This window comes from Hemiscyllium ocellatum, chromosome 10 (assembly GCF_020745735.1).
Source record: "Hemiscyllium ocellatum isolate sHemOce1 chromosome 10, sHemOce1.pat.X.cur, whole genome shotgun sequence".
NCBI classification, from domain to species: domain Eukaryota; kingdom Metazoa; phylum Chordata; class Chondrichthyes; order Orectolobiformes; family Hemiscylliidae; genus Hemiscyllium; species Hemiscyllium ocellatum.
The window spans coordinates 99,040,620-99,055,295 of NC_083410.1; the positions used below are offsets into that span (position 1 = coordinate 99,040,620).

The 14,676-nt window shown below is 45.4% G+C and overlaps 1 long non-coding RNA gene across 1 annotated transcript in view; it reads left to right on the forward strand.

The window, feature by feature from the left end:
* Positions 1 to 9,250, forward strand: part of LOC132819511 (uncharacterized) — an 82,858-nt gene extending 73,608 nt beyond the window's left edge. Inside the window, exon 3 of the long non-coding RNA XR_009645094.1 lies at positions 9,191 to 9,250. This is a non-coding gene — a long non-coding RNA (uncharacterized LOC132819511). The remainder of the gene's footprint in view (positions 1 to 9,190) is intronic.
* The last annotated feature ends 5,426 nt before the right edge of the window (positions 9,251 to 14,676 follow it).

Consider the following 14,676-nt stretch of genomic DNA (forward strand, 5'->3'; position numbering starts at 1 on the left):
ATTTTTGTTCCGTTTCCCGTGAGTGGAATAATACCACGTCTTACCAAGTGTAATTAACCAAATAGCGTCATTAACCAAATAGCCAACTGTTAGGGCAGTCCTCTTGTTCAATTCTAGACACACTGCATCAGTCATTAACCAACTAATGCTCTTAATATCGATGGAAGCTTCTGCAGGTTGCTATCTTAGTGAAAGATGTTAGTGTGTACAGGCCACTGTATAATAGTTGTGAGATCGGGAATGGCATCAAAAAGGAAATTAGAGATGCATGCAGTAAGGGAACAGTAGTTCTAATGGATGACTTCAATCTACATATTGATTGGACTAACCAAATTGGCAGCAATGCAATGGCGGTGGATTTCCTGGATGTATGAGGGATGATTTCCTCAACTAATGTCAAGGAACTAACTAGAAAACAAGCCACCCTAGACTGGGAATTGTGTAATGAGAGAGGATTAATTAGCAACCTTATGGTGCAAGATCTTTTGGGGAAGAACAACCATATTATGATGGAATTCTTCATTAAGATGGAGAGTAACACAGTTAAATCTGAGACTAGGATCCTGAACTTAAAGAAAGCTAACTTTAATGACATGAGGCATGTATTGGTTCGGATAAGCTGACCAAGGATATTTAAGGGGTTGACAGTGGATAGGCAAAGGCAAACATTTAGGGAGCGCATGGATGAACTTTAATAATCATACATCCCTGTCTGGTATAGGAATAAAATGGCTCAACCATGGTTAACAAGCGAAATCAGGGATAGTGTTAAAGCGAAAGAGGAGGCATATAAATTGGCCAGAAAAAGCAGCAAACCTGAGGATTGGGAGAAATGTAAAATTCAACAGAGGAAGATAATGGGTTTAATATGGAAGGGGAAAATAGAATATTAAAGTAAGCTTGCAGAAAATATAAAAACTGACTGCAAAAGCTTCTCAGATATGTGAAGAGAAAAAGATTGGTGAAGAGACATGTAGGTCCATTATAGTTAGAATCAGGTGAATTTATAAAGGACAACAAAGTGTTGGCAGACCAGTTGAACAAATAACTTTGTATTGGTCTTCACTAAAGAGAACCACAAAAAACCTTCTGGAAATGTAAGGGGACATAGGGTCAAGCATAAAGGAGGAACTGAAGGAAATCCTTATTAGTCATGAAATGGTTTTGGGGAAATTGTTGGGATTAAAACTTGATGAGTCACCAGGGCCTGATGCTCTGAATCCCAGAGTATGTAAGGAAGTGGCCATAGAAATAGCAGATGCATTGATGATCATTTTCCAGCATTCTAGAGATTCTGGAGGAGTTCCAATAGATTGGAGGTTGGCTAATGTAACCCCACATTTTAAAAAAGGAGGGTAAGAAAAATACGGGGAAATATAGGCCTGACATCAGTGATGGGGAGAATGTTGGAATCAATTATTAAGGATGCAATAACTGAGCATTTGGAAAGTGGCGACAGAATTGGTCCAATTCAGCATGAATTCACCTGAAATCATGCTTGACAAATCTTCTTGAATTTTCTTGAGGATGTGACCAGCAGAGTGGACAAGGTTGAATAAGTAGATGTGTGTATTTGGACTTCCAAAAGGCGTTTGACAATGATCCACACAAGAGATTATTAAGTAAAATTAAAGCTCATGGTATTGAGGTAATGTATTGACATGGTTAGAGAACTGGTTGGCAGATAGGAAACAGAGTTGGAATAAATGGGTCCTTTTCAGAGTAGCAGGAAATGATGAGTGGAGTACCACAGGGTTCTGTGCTAGAACCTCAGCTGTTCACAATATACATTAACAATTTGGATGACAAAATTGCCATTTCTCCAAATTTGCAGATGACATTAAGCTGGGTGGCAGTATGTGCTGTGAGGAGGATGGTAAGAGGCCACAGGGTGAGTTGGATAGACTGGTTGAGGGCAAATACTTGGCAAATACAATATTATGTGGATAAATAAGACGTCATCTATCATGGTCACAAAACAGGAAGGCAGATTATTATGTGAATAGTGGCAGTTTGGGAAAAGGTGAGGTACCAGGGTGTCATGGTGGAAAAGGTTAGCTGTGGATGCAGCAGGCAGTGAGGAAAGTTAATGACATGTTGGCCTTCATAGTGAGAGGATTTGAGTATCAGAGTGGGGGCGGCTTGCTGCAGTTAGCAGGGCCTTAGTGAGGGCACACCTTGAGTATTATGTATAGTTTTGATCTCCTAGTCTGAGGAAGGTCATTATTGAGGGAGACCAGCGAAGGTCCATCAACCTGATTCCCAGGATGGCAGGACTGACATATGACATAAGACTGGATCAACTGGGCTTGTGCTCACTGGAATTGAGAAGAATGAGGGTGATCTCATTGAAACATGTAAAATCCTGATGGAACTGGACAGGCTAGATGCAGGAAGAATGTTCCCGATGTTGGGCAAACCCAGAACTTGGGGGTAACTATCTAAGAATAAGGAGGAAGCTATTCAGGACTGAGATAAGGAAGAATTTCTTCACTCAGAGAGTTGTGAACCTGTGGAATTCTCTCCCACAGAAAGCTGTTGGGGCCAGTTTGTTAGATATATTCGGGAGAGAGCTGGATGTGGCCCTTGTGGCTAAAGGGGTCAAGGGGTATGGGGAGAAAGTGGGAATGGGATACTGACATTGCATGATCAGCCACGATCAAATTGAATGGTGGGGCAGAATGGCCGAATGGCCAATTCCTGCACCTATTCTCTGTGTTCCTATGCAGAATGTGCTGGTTAGGATAAAGTAGGAAAGAAAGAAGACAATCTGAGTTGAAGGAACCTGCGTGTGTCTCTGTTGCCTCTCGTTTTGGCATTGACTCAGCTCATCATCTTCAACTTGAGGAGAGCAGATATGTCCTTGACTAGAGTTGACCTCCTCTTCAAATTGTGTGTGATATTATCCTCCAAGAAAAAAGGAATTGCGTTTGTGGCAGTCTTGTGCTTTGTTTAAAAGTGGTAACTGCACTGGTCAAACCGTTTAGATGCAGTTTGTAAAATTTGAGGTGTAGTGAAGTGAACACAAAAGTGTCGAGTAAAAAATGAGGTCTGCAGATGCTGGAGATCAGAGCTGCAAATGTGTTGCTGGTCAAAGCACAGCAGGCCAGGCAGCATCTCAGGAATAGAGAATTCGACGTTTCGAGCATAAGCCCTTCATCAGGAATGAGAGAGAGTAGCCAAGCAGGCTAAGATAAAAGGTAGGGAGGAAGGACTTGGGGGAGGGGCGATGGAGGTGGGATAGGTGGAAGGAGGTCAAGGTGAGGGTGATAGGCCGGAGTGGGGTGGGGGCGGAGAGGACCTGGGGGGTGCAGTGAGAGAGGGACTCACTGAAATCCTTGTAGAGGGAGGAAGAGAGCTTCTTCAAGGAAGGCATCCTTGTAAGAGGATTCGCAGTAGGTTAAAATCTTTGAGTAAAAAATGAGGTCTGCAGATGCTGGAGATCAGAGCTGCAAATGTGTTAAACGTCGAATTCTCTATTCCTGAGATGCTGCCTGAACACAAAAGTGCACTGTTTACCTTGACAGCTCTGGTAAAATCATTCAACTTGTTTCAAAATTACAGATAATACTTGGGGGGCTGAGTGACCTTTTTTCCACTTGTGTTAGAAGAGTGATTCCAAGGTTCCATGTGCCCTTTCCATGGCCCAATGTTGGGCAAGTCCAGGGATTGCCCAATGTGAATTCCCTTCTTCTATCCAGCACCTAGAACAGATCTTCCTCATTTGAGTGCCTGCACGCCATACCTGGACACCTTCAGTCAAATTTTTCTAATTGGGAAGTTTTCTTGATTTTATAATTGGTGTATACCTCCATTTTAAGAGGCAATAGAGAAAGCCAATTTTCTGATCCTTCAAGTGAGTATGAAGTCAATGAATAACATGGATAGGATGGGCCACACCCCAAATCATTTGAATGAATTATCAGTAACAAATTAATATGATTCAGAAACCATTTGAAAGGACAAGTGCCTATACCTTACATGCCTCTTTTATGAGTGTAGTAAGTTTCTAGATCAAAGTTAGTTTTAACTTTCAATATAGTTCTTGAATTAGTCGTTGGAGTAGATTTCTTTTAGAATTCTGTCTGGAAATTAAATTTTCCATATATATTTACAAAATGTGTGTGTACAGAGCACACTACCCCGTGTTAAAAAGCAACACTTTTGCCAGCAGGTGGCAGTGTTTACCAGCAAATGAGGGCAAACTTTATTGGCAGTCACATGTTTGACAGCCCTCTTCCAATCTCAGATTCAGCTGAACATTCCAAAGAGTTGAATGTCAGAACTACAGGTGCTCTATTGTAACATTCTATTCTTCCATTGAACATATGTGTACTTAATTTCAAAATTTGCATTATCATAGAGGTAAAGATTACATACATTATTCCAGCACTGCTAAAACACATATACACAACTTTAACTCTTATTGGTCCATCATTAACAGCCTCGCCTTCAGTTGTCTTGGCCCCAAGAATTCTCTCCTTACACCTCTCTGTCTCTCTACCTCACTTGTCTCTTTAAAACAGTTCATAAAAGCTTTCTCTTTGATAAAGCTTTTGATCATCAAATCTAACATCTCCTAGAATGATTCAGTGTTAACTTTGTTTTATGACATTATTACAGGATATTAAAGGTGCTATAGAAATATGCTATTAGTTTTGACTGTAAGCACAAAAGGCAACAAACTCCAAATGCTCAGAATCTGAAACCAATTTTGGAGATGCTGCAACCACTCAATAGATCAGGTAATATCGGTAAAAGTCCATTTTGAATTGTCAACCCATTACACTTGTACGGCTGTTTTACTAGAAATCAGAGTGAATGATATTAAAATATAATCATTGGTGGATTCCTGAGGATGACAAAAGTAATATGTTGAGATCACATTATAAATATTCTACCAGCTATAATAGAGCCAAAGCATTAAGGTGTTGGCAAAAGCTGGTATATAATGAAACCTTGGCATTTAGTGGAAATATGTACAAATATGGGTATTGAAAAGCAAAAAATGCTACTATACATTGGAAATTAGATATAGGAGATGCTCAGAACATAAAGGACAGTGTAGGAAATGATGTCACTGAACTGACAGTATGTTAGATTTGTAAGAACAATCTTTGTATTATGATAAACATTTCTCAGCATAATTGTAATTACTCCAGCCAATCTCTTGTAATGATATACACAAAGAATTAATGCTAATTGTAATCAGGTGAAGTAAGGTTGGATGGTTGGTGTCAATTAGATACACTGATGTAATCCAGCCCCTATTGTAATATAATACATTTTGTCCTTGCTTCATATAGCATATTGATTTAATATTAAACAATAACAATTTGCATTTAAACAGCACCATTAATATTAAGAAAGTGATGCACGGCACTTCACAAGTGCGTAATAGAGTAAAACAAACAATGCCAGGAGTTTGCAATCTTCCCAGAATAACTTCAACAAAATCCCTAATGTTTTGCATGACTGATTATTTCTCTGGGGTCCTCTGCCAGAGTTTGAGGAGAGAGAGAGAGAGAGAGAGAGAGAGAGCTTCCAAAACCCCCACAAGGACATTCTAGCCCATTGTATCTAGGTCATGTGGCAATTTCTTCAGGAAGAATGTGAAGACCACAGAAAGGGCATAGAGGAGATTCACTGCTAGGTGATCTGACATTGGAGTGTTGGTTATGAGGAAACATCAGAACAGAGTGGATGAAGGAATAGTTTACACGGGGTGTTGCAAATTATGACCCCAAATATCTTAAAGTTAACAATAGTGTTATGACGTTAATGGGAAATCAGACCTCACTATCCACTACGTGTACTGAAAATATAAACATTCTACTTTATGAGCAAACTAGTCATTTTGTTTCTCTGCAGTATTGTTAAGATAGTACCACCATTTTGCTAATAATCTCAAAAAACTTGCTTATTAAGAATAAACTCCTTCAAACAAATGTCATTAATATAAGAATTTACACCCACTTAAACTATAACCCCCTTAACCCCAACACATATGCCTTTGTAAACATACAAGATAAGATGACAAAGCTTTGGAGAGTATGACAGTTGGGAAAAATGGCAGAAAGGAATAATGCCACCACAGGTTTGAGTGCAGGAGATGGGGTCTCAGCCACCCCAACCTCACAAAGCACTAAGTCAGCCTTCTGTCTGTGCTGCTACCATACTCCCTTACTAACACCTCCACCAGCGTACCACCTGCTTTCACCTTACCCAATCCCTCCCTTTCTCTCGTTTCATAGCAGGGCAGTAAAATACCATACGGGTGGTGGGGGAATGGGGTGGAGGTGGGGAGCAGGGGAAGGGGAGGGGGGACACTGTGAGGGTCGGGGTGGGGGGGAGTGTGCGAGGTGCCTGACAATCAGCTGCTCATGTCTCGGTCCACTCCCTTCCCCAGAAAGAGGAAATACTGAGCCTTGCAGGACAGGACAAGAATCGCTCTTGCTGGGCTGTTGAGACAATCGAGGGCAGCCAGAAATGTGTCACAAATGCTAATGTTGCCAGTGATACCCACATCCCATGAAAAGAAGGAGCAAAATCAAATTCTATCATTTACTTGAGGGCACTCGCTGTGATGTTGCACAGAAGTGACAGGTAAGCACAACACAAAGGATCTCATGTTGCTGCATCCAGAGTTTGTTAAGGAGTGAAAGATCGTTTTCCACAAAGTTGATGCCCTTTAAGAAGTTGCCTCCCAGCCCATTAACAATTTTGAAGGACAGTTAGTGTTTGGAAAATGCTTCGAAAATATCTCTCCACTCTTCTAATTGGACAAGTTTGCTTTATTTAAATGACAGTCTTTTTTTTAACTGAAATCGATACTTCTGGAGATGAAATGGAAAGAGGAGGCTATCAAGTATCTTCAACCCATTCTGTCATTCAATAACATCATAGCTGAGATGTGACCTATCTCTGTATTCTCATCTTTACCCCTCGCCCCTTAATGACTTTGCATTACAAAAATCTATCAATATCAAACTTAAAATTAGATGCTAATCTAGCATTAATTGCTTTTTGTGGAAAAGAATTCCAAGTTTCAATCACCTTTAGTGTGTCAAAGTGTTTCAGAATTTTATTTCTCAAGAAGCTCGCTTTGATGAGTGGAGTTAGTTTCTCTCTATCTACCTATTAGTTCATCTGAATAAACTTCAATCAAATCAGCTTTTAATCTTCTAAATTCCTGGGAACACAATCTTAGTTTCTGTAATCTCTCCTTGTAGTTTAACCCGTGGAGTGCAGGTATTATTTTAGTAAATCTGACTCATGAAAGAATGGATTACCAGAATCCTCCCTCGGCTTTTCACATGTAAGGGGTCTTCCTGAACTGTATTTAAAGGAAATGCTACAAGAGGGGTTGACCCAACTGGCATCAGAAGCTGCGGAAAGGAATGGGAAGAGGAATATGGGATTCCAAAGCATTGAAAGGTATTGGATGTGACATGGTGTTGATCATTTATTTTTCTGAGTTGGCTTTCCTGGCAAGTGGGAGAACTCAATTTTTAACAGGGTAGTTTTGGGGATAATTGTCGCTGGGCACGCGAGGAAGGCATCTATATCATAGGACCTGCATCTTCAAAGTTCCATTGTCAAAGAAAGGATCCTGAAAAATAAATGGCAGCTCATTTAGAGCTGCATGTTCGTCTTGGATCAAGGCTTAAAGATGCCTTAAAATTACTTCCTGCGGGTAATAAAAGCAGCTGATTTTAGTCTGGAACAGTAGTTACAATAACGATATTATTTAATCAACTTCTTAGAATTGTAGAATCCCTACAGTGTGGCAAAAGGCCATTCAACCCATTGGGTTTGCACTGACCCTCCAAAGAGCATTCCACCCGGACTCACTCCTGTACCCTACCCTATCAGTGGGGCACATGCACAGTAAGCATTTATCATGTAACCCTGCATTTCCCATGGCTAACCCACCTAGCCTGCACATCCCTGTACACTACAGGGCAATTCTACCTAACCTGAACATCTTTGGACTGTGGGAAGAAACTCACACAGACACAGGGAGAATGTGCCAACTCACACAGACAGTCACCCAAGGCTGGAGTCGAACCTCAGTCCTTGGCACTGGGAGGCAGCAGTGCTAACCACTGAGCCACCTTGCTGCCCCGATTCACCCCTGACTTTGAAGAAGAGAATTCCAAAGACTCGGGACCCTTTGTGAGAAGCAAAAATTGTTCTTGTGTCTCTACTGTAGATGTGCAACCCCTTACATAACAGACAGTGTTTGCTGACACAGTAGCACATACAGTGGCAGTGAAATCTCTGAATTAAATTGAAATAAAGGGTGATAAAAACATTACAAATGTCAAAAAAGGCAGTGTATCAGAGAAGAGAAAATACATAATTAAAGTAGAAATATTTTCAACTTTTGAAAATTGGATGAAGGGCTTATGCCCGTAACATCGGTTCTCCTGCTCCTTGGATGCTGCCTGACCTGCTGTGCTTTTCCAGCACCACACTCTTGACTCTGATCTCCAGCATCTGCAGTCCTCACTTTCTCCCTGTGCGCATGCACAGTTTGGAAGAATAAGTCAGAGGGGAACATGCACAGTCGGCATTTATCACTGAATTGTCAGTGTCAGCAGCCTATCTGTATTTTAAAACCCTGACCCCAAGTCTAGAACATTAGTTAAGAAGCTTCAGTAACTTTTATTTAGGGTACTGATTTTTTAAGATTTTAAGATATTTTAAGATTGCAAGTTCTTTCTAAGAACAGAATTCCTATGTTTTTACATCATTCTCCACCATCATTCTCTGGTGGCCCCACTCCCCTGTCTTTTCCCTCCCAAATAATTACCCAATTCCCATTTGAGTGCCACAATTAAATCTGCCCTCAGAAAGTTGTGGTGCTTCATTGCTGAGTGTGCATAAGGTGAAGTGTTTTCATTTCGCAAAGAATCAATGGATGTGGGGAGCAGGCAGGATGGTGAATTTGAGGGAAAATATCAGCACAAATGCATTGAATAGCAGAGCAATCTTAGGTGGAATAAAGGTGAGGGTATTGGGTGGGTTGAGTGAAGGTCAATTGGACGCATATGATTTGTTTCCACTTCTAGTACTCTATTTACACTTTTATATTCCAGATTCTAAACACTCACTGTGTTAATACAAGATTGACCTTTACCATTTATCCTTAAAAGAGACCTAAGGGGCAACTTTTTTCACGCAGATGACGGTGCGTGTATGGAATGAGCTGCCAGAGGAAGTGGTGGAGCCTGGTACAATTACAATATTCAAAAGGCATCTGGATGGGTATGTGAATGGAATAGATTAGAATATCCTTTATTGTCACTTGTACTCCAGTACAGAAGTACTGTAAAAACTTTTACAATAACTGCTTTTAACAGAGTTACAAATCACACAACATCAGGTTATAGTCCAACAGCTGATGAAGGAGCGGCGCTCTGAAAGCTAGTGCTTCCAATTAAACCTATTGGACTATAACCTGGTATTGTCTGATTTGTAACTTTGTCCACCCCAGTCCAACACTGGCATCTCCAAATCATGCTTTTAACAGCACCATCTTAGGTACAAGTATCCAGATACAAATTTTTTAGATTACTTACAGTGTGGAAACAGGCCCTTCGGCCCAACAAGTCCACACCGACCTGCCGAAGCGAAACCCACCTATACCCCTACATTTACCCCATTACCTAACACTACGGGCAATTTAGCATGGCCAATTCACCTGACCCGCACATCTTTGGACTGTGGGAGGAAACCGTAGAGAGAATTAAAAGGAAAAGTAGGAGCATTACTTACAATGAGTAAAAATAGGTTTAAGATAAGGTAGATGTAACTACCTTATCTTAAGAGTTAAAGGATTTACGTGACAGTCCGGTAAAGAGTTTCAAATAGCAACAGCTGAACGCCAGACCGAAGCCAGAGTCCAATCACTTTCCCGGTCCCCTCCATCCTCCAACCGGCTCCACACTGGGACTCAACTGCAGTAAGATACACCCCGCTGGACTGGGACTCACCTCCTTCACGTTGCACCAGGACTTGAGCCTCTCCTCATCCTGCTCCTGTTTCTGGGATTCCCCCTCACCCCACTCCTGTACCTGGGATTCCACCCTCTCCCCACTCCTGTGTCCAGGAACCCCCCCTCACCCCGCTCCTGTGCACGGGATTTCCCCCTCACCCTGCTCCTGTACCCGGGATTCCCCCCCTCACCCCGCTCCTGTACCCGGGATTCCCCCCCTCACCCCGCTCCTGTACCCGGGATTCCCCCCCCCCTCACCCCGCTCCTGTACCCGGGATTCCCCCCTCACCCTGCTCCTGTACCCGGGATTCCCCTCTCACCCTACTCCTGTACCCGGGATTTCCCCTCTCCCTGTTCCTGTACTTGGGATTTCCCCTCTCCCCGCTCCTGTACTCGGGATTCCCCCCCTCCCTGCGCCTGTATTCGGGATTCCCCCTCAACCTACGCCTGTACCCGGGATTCCCCCTCTCCCTACTCCTGCACCCGGGATTCCCCCTCACCCTGCTCCTGAACTCGGGATTCCCCCTTGCCCCGCTCCTGTACTCGGGATTCCCCCTCTCCCCGCTCCTGCACCCGGGATTCCCCTCACCCTGCTCATGTACCCGGGATTCCCCCTTTCCCCCCTCCTGCGCCCGGGATTCCCCCTCGCCCTGCTCCTATACCCGGGATTCCCCCTCACCCTGCTCCTGTACTCAATATTCCCCCTTTCCCCGCTCCTGTACCCGGTATTCCCCCTCACCCCGCTCCTGCACCCGGGATTCCCCCTCACCCTGCTCATGTACCCGGGATTCCCCCTCACACTGCTCCTGTACCCAGTATTCCCCCTCACCCCGCTCCTGCACCCGGTATTCCCCCTCACCCCGCTCCTGCACCCGGGATTCCCCCTCACCCCGCTCCTATACCCGGGATTCCCCCTCACCCTGCTCCTGTACCCGGGATTCCCCTTCACCCCGCTCCTATACCCGGGATTCCCCCTCACCCTGCTCCTGTACTCGGGATTCCCCCTCACCCTGCTCCTGTACCCGGGATTCCCCCTCACTTCACTCCTGTACCTGGGATTTCCTCTTTCCCTGCTCTCGTACCCGGGATTCCCCCACTCCCCACTCCTGTACCCGGGATTCCCCCTCACCCTGCTCCTGTACCCGGGATTCCCCCTCTCCCTGTTCCTGTACTCAGGATTCCCCCTCACCCTGCTCCTGTACTCGGGATACCCTCTCACCCTGCTCCTGAACCCGGGATTCCCCCTCTCCCTGCTCCTGGACCTGGGATTCCCCCCTCACCCGCTCCTGTACTCAATATTCCCCTCACCCAGCTCATGTACCCGGGATTCCCCCTTTCCCCCCTCCTGCGCCCGGGATTCCCCCTCGCCCTGCTCCTATACCCGGGATTCCCCCTCACCCTGCTCCTGTACTCGGGATTCCCCCTCACTCCACTCCTGTACCCAGGATTTCCCCTTTCCCCGCTCCCGTACCCGGGATTCCCCCTTTCCCTGCTTCTGTACCCGGGATTCCCCCTCACCCTGCTCCTGTACTCAATATTCCCCCTTTCCCCGCTCCTGTACCCGGTATTCCCCCTCACCCCGCTCCTGCACCCGGGATTCCCCCTCACCCTGCTCATGTACCCGGGATTCCCCCTCACACTGCTCCTGTACCCAGTATTCCCCCTCACCCCGCTCCTGCACCCGGTATTCCCCCTCACCCCGCTCCTATACCCGGGATTCCCCCTCACCCTGCTCCTGTACCCGGGATTCCCCCTCACCCTGCTCCTGTACCCGGGATTCCCCTTCACCCCGCTCCTATACCCGGTATTCCCCCTCACACTGCTCCTGTACCCAGTATTCCCCCTCACCCCGCTCCTGCACCCGGGATTCCCCCTCACCCCGCTCCTATACCCGGGATTCCCCCTCACCCTGCTCCTGTACCCGGGATTCCCCCTCACCCTGCTCCTGTACCCGGGATTCCCCTTCACCCCGCTCCTATACCCGGGATTCCCCCTCACCCTGCTCCTGTACTCGGGATTCCCCCTCACCCTGCTCCTGTACCCGGGATTCCCCCTCACCCTGCTCCTGTACCTGGGATTTCCTCTTTCCCTGCTCTCGTACCCGGGATTCCCCCTTTCCCCACTCCTGTACCTGGTATTCCCCCTCACCCCGCTCCTGCATCCGGGATTCCCCCTCACACTGCTCCTGTACTCAGGATTCCCACTCTCCCCACTCCTGTACCCGTGATTCCCCTTCACCCCGCTCCTATACCCGGGATTCCCCCTCACCCTGCTCCTGTACTCGGGATTCCCCCTCACCCTGCTCCTGTACCCAGGATTTCCCCTTTCCCCGCTCCCGTACCCGGGATTCCCCCTTTCCCTGCTTCTGTACCCGGGATACCCTCTCATCCTGCTCCTGTACCCAGGATTCCCCCTCACCCTGCTCCTGTACTCGATATTCCCCCTCACCTGCTCCTGTACCTGGGATTCCCCCTCACCCTGCTCCTGTACTCGATATTCCCCCTCACCCTGCTCCTGTACTCGGGATTTCCCCTTTCCCCACTCCTGTACTCGGGATTCCCGCTGACTGCTGAAAGAGGGGAAAAGAACAGGCAGAGCAGAGGGGCTGTGGTTGGACCTTCCTACTCTGCTGCCATCTTGGCAGTAAATAACAGAAGGGTTTAGAGGTGTATGGACCAAATGCTGGCAAATGGGGCTAGATTAATTTCAGATATCTGGTCGGCTGGGATGACTGGACCGAAGGGTTTGTTTCTGTGCTGTAACTCTCTGGTTCTATGTTTTTGTACCCTCCATCTCCAAGGACAGAACATTTTTAAGCTATATTTCTTCTTTTTCAGTAGTTGAAAGGAAGAGGCATTTTCCATTTATCTTCCTATTTCTCCTATATTCCTCAGCTGTATTTCACGAGGTTAACAATGAAATTCACCTGCGCTGCTCTCTTCCCTTCTCCATCAGGTGCATAGCAACAGCACTGCAATCTGCAATTCCTCTGCAATCTCAGACATTTCCCCGCGACAGAGCACGATACAAATGTAAATCGCATCATTATTCCAATATAAGAGTTCAAGATCGTTTCATGTCTTGGGGTCAGTTGATGGATCTGACAGGGCTCAGTCAGTTCATGAAATTATCATCTGGTAATCATTTTACGGTGCCTTTTATTTTCTGTCAACACATTCAATTAAATTGTGAAGTGAACTTGCCAGGCAGAAATATTCATCAACAGTTTCAGATGAATGCAGTGCTGAATACTTCACTTTTTCTAAGTATGGTACAATTAAGCCCTTTATAGTCTCTCAACAACTGGATATTTAATTATTCTGTATAACATTATAAAATAATTGCTGCCATTCCAAGCCCTTCCTGTCCAACAATGAGAAAATGTCTTTTTTTAGAATTCTCCCTTGCCTACCAGTTGTTTCCTTCCTCTTATGAAGGCGTTGATTCATGCTGGGATGTGGCTCCCTTGTGCCAGTCTCGCATTAGCCCCAATCCCAATTCCTTGTATTCACTTAGCCAGCACTCATCAGTTCTTTCATCATAAATGAGGAACACAACTGAGCGTGATCCTGTCCTTAGCCAGAGTCTACAGCGTGCTGTAAATTGCCTGGAATTAAACTCCAGCTAATTTTGCATTTCTCCTGCTTGGTCCTGGGTTGATACAATCAATTTACAATCTGGATGGCACGGTGGCTCAGTGGTTAGCACTGCTGCCTCACAGTGCCAGTGACTCGGGTTCTATCCCAGCCTTGGGTGACTGTCTGTGTGGGGTTTGTGTGTTCTCCCTGTGCCTGTATGGATTTGCTTCGGATTCCCCCCTAGAACAAAGAAGTGCTGGATTAGCTGTTAAGTTGCCCATAGTCTGCAGGTTAGATAGAGTACGCACAGTAGATGCAGGGTTGGGTGGGGATATAAACAAAGATTGTAAAATTAAGATTCTTCTTGTTTGGGAGCCAGGCAAGATCATCAAGTGATAGGTGAAAGGGTGTGAGTTAGGGCTTGTCAACAGAGTTTTGGATGGCTTCCAATTTATGGAGGGTAAAATGGGGAGACTGACCAAGGGTGCATTGGAGTAGTCAGGTTTAGGGAATGAATGAAGGTCTTGGGAAGCAGATGAGCTGAGGGTGGGCTGACGGTCAGACAGTGGGCCCAATCTTGCTCTCCTGTGAAGCAGCACAAAAGAAAAGGAAGATCATTCAGTGGGTTAACGTTGAGGATTAACCCTGCACCTTCCCACCACAGGAATTCAGTTCTGCACGGAAAAGGGCCCAAGTTTGACCTTTCTGCTTCACTGCCAATTGAGGCCCGTAGGCAGCCAGTTAACACCCACTTCATGGCCTTATCCTGCCCAGGCTGCAAATACTTCATGTCCAGGCAGAATGAGAAAGAGTTGGACCACCCAATTGGTAAACTGGTGTGGACAAGATGTCAGACAAAGCTCCTTTCTCCTGTACCTACCTTTGACCTTATAATGGCGATTTGCTGTTGTTTCTCATTGTGATTGCTAGCCTTGTAACTTGCACTCTTTCTATGAATCTTCTTCTGATCATTGTCTTAAGATGGTTTCCAGATCTCCCACCATCAGCTGTAGGGGATGGAAAAAGCTATCCATCATCACTTTCCTTTCAGCTTCTGCTGCTTCTCATAATAATTTATCATGATTCCTGATGACT